The sequence below is a fragment of the Miniopterus schreibersii genome (assembly GCF_964146895.1).
Source record: "Miniopterus schreibersii genome assembly, chromosome: 12".
In the NCBI taxonomy this organism is placed as follows: Eukaryota; Metazoa; Chordata; class Mammalia; order Chiroptera; family Miniopteridae; genus Miniopterus; species Miniopterus schreibersii.
The window spans coordinates 39,050,049-39,052,754 of NC_138112.1; positions in this window are offsets into that span (position 1 = coordinate 39,050,049).

The following is a 2,706-nucleotide window of genomic DNA, read 5'->3' on the forward strand; positions in this document are numbered from 1 at the left end:
CCATGACTGCTCCATCCCTTCACTCTGAAGAGGTGTGGCCAAGAAGATGAGGCTTCCTTGCCCCACATCCCAGGCAAGGGATAAGGTTTCTTTCTGAAAACAAAGGTCTCACCCTCTACCTTTCCCGTTGTCCATCTTGGCTAGAATATCACAGATGTGACCTTCACTGACCATCTGTTCTTCCACTTTCCCCTCCCCTATTTCCTGTACTTTCGAGGACCAAAAAACCCCACATTGCTTCCTGGAGAGGAGAGACAAGGCCGAGGTGTGCGGCAGTCACCCCGAGAGCTTCAGAATCCAAGAACAATTCTATTCCCATTCCTTGTCCAAGTTTAATAGAAACCTTCCACCCAGGCCCCATCTCTTTCTCTGAGGTTGCCTGTTCTCTCTCACTTCTCGAGCGTGTACTATCACTTTAAAAATTGTATTGTGTTTTGCTAAATCTTTCTGTCATGCTCACGAATCCTTTCTTGGGCCGTGACAAGAATCTGTACCCTGTATCGGTGTTAGGCTTCCTTTGGCCTCTGCGGGTTCCACCCGGCATCACTACTACCACCATCTAACATATTGGAACACTTACTCTGTGCCAGGCATATGCATTCTCTCAAGTAATCCTCACACCGCTATGAGGTGACACCATTTTACAAAAGAATAAAATGAAGCAGAGAGAGGTTGAGTAACTTACCTGTGGTCACACAGCAGGTAACTGGTGCAGGCTCTACGCAAAACCACGCAGTGTAAGTCCCGAGTTTGTGTTCTTCACCCCACTGCAAGCTGGCATTCCCCACCTCTCAAACCTGACTCATCTACTAATTTATTCCCTCACTTTAAATTGCTTCTCCCTTCTTCCTTCCCCTTTTTAGTTTTTACTGGGATAACTATTCTAATAAATCACTTGCATGTGATTCTCTGTCTTAGGTCTGATTCTGAGGAATCTCAGACATATTACCTTCCATACTGCTTCAGAACTGTGACAGTGGCTTCTCTACGTCTTTGATTGGCTGATTAGTGTTGGAAATAGTGGTAACTGCTGATAAGGTATCAAAGGACATCAACACCTTAGAGGTGCATTTTGAGCTATAAGTTCAAATCACATTTATTGAGAACTTACTGTGTCCTCAACTGCGATTTCTCAAGGACCCCTTGTTGAATATTCCTGCCAGTGAAGTCCAGATGAGACTATCTGAGCCTATCAATGTGGCTCTAATAAGATGTTACTCAAAAGCAACAGAATAAGGATCTTAGAAGAAGCACTAAAACGTCATAACAACATATGCTTAGAGAATTGCTAGTGTTTGGCACTGTCCTAAATGCTTTCTATACAGCAGTTCATCTATTCTTTCCAACAACAGCATGAGGAATGTACTAGGCTGCAGACAGGGCACTTGAGCACGGAGTGGTCACATTACGTGCTCCAGGTCTCACAGGCACCACTACAAAGGTAACAGTTTTGGTGATTGTCATGACAATGTCAATGATAGTACAGATGCTTTCCTTCACCCCCTTGTCCACTCATGCACCACAGCACTACCAGAAAGGGCTGAATAGCTTTTTCAGACCTTAAAGAAAGATTAACGAGAATTATAATTTTGAGGGAAAGGGGAAAATGGTATGTTTCATATGTCTTTCCCCATAGTCCAAAGGAAGAGCACTCCAAAAATTAAGGGGGGCAAGTTTTATTCACATCCTGTTGTAGTCAGCTTAGGCTGCCATAATATAAAAACTGACTGGCTGTCTTAGATCAAGAAATTAGATTTTCATAGTTCTGGAGCATCTAAGATCAAGGTTCTGGCTGGTTCGGTTCCAGGAGACGGCTCTCAGTCGGGCCATAATCTTGCTGTATGACAACTTCTTTCCTTGGTGCACGAGGAGAGAAAGGGATCTCTCTTTTGATAAGGCCACTAACCCCATTATGAAGGCCCTGTCCTCATGAACTTATCCCCCCTAATTATCTCTCAAGGCCCCTCTCTCTCAATTACATTGGGAGTTAGGACTTGAACTGATGACTTTTGGAGGAAGGCACAAACGTTTAGTCCATAATGCACCCCATTCCCTACGCTTTCTCTTATTCATATTCTCCCCGAGAGACTGTCCTACTTCAAACTTTCTCACTGTGAATTTTCATTTTCATTTAAGAAACTCATCTTATTGCTATTTGATCTGGTCTTAGAATCCATCACCCTCTTGGCCCCGTTCCTAGAGGCCTTGTGATTCCTCCTTTCCCTCTGCACTTGGGATCTCTTGCTTCACTTACTCTCCAAATCCTCTAAATCTACTAATGTGATGACCCCCAACTCCTGGGTTACTAAGTTCCTCACTTTCAATGACCCTTGTGAGAGCCATTTCACTGACCATGTGAACCTTACCTCTACTGCCCCTGCAGGTCTGACCCCCTCTATTCCTGTGAACTACACCTGGCCCCAGTATTTCCTCCTCTTGATGGTCTCGTGGTTCTCACCCTTACTGACTCCGTTTCCTCCTCCAACACGGTGCTGAGGGCGCCTCCCTCAGTGACCCCAATCCAGTGACACTGTAATCCCCGCAGCCCTGATCCCACCTTGGTGGCAGCTGTACTCTCTCCAGTACTATCACAGAAATCCCCATTCCTACACAGTCATCTTCTCTCTGTCCCAATGTACTTCTTGCCAGTTTTTTTCTTATACCTTGAGTACAGCTTCTTCATCTCAAATAATCATCACACCACTT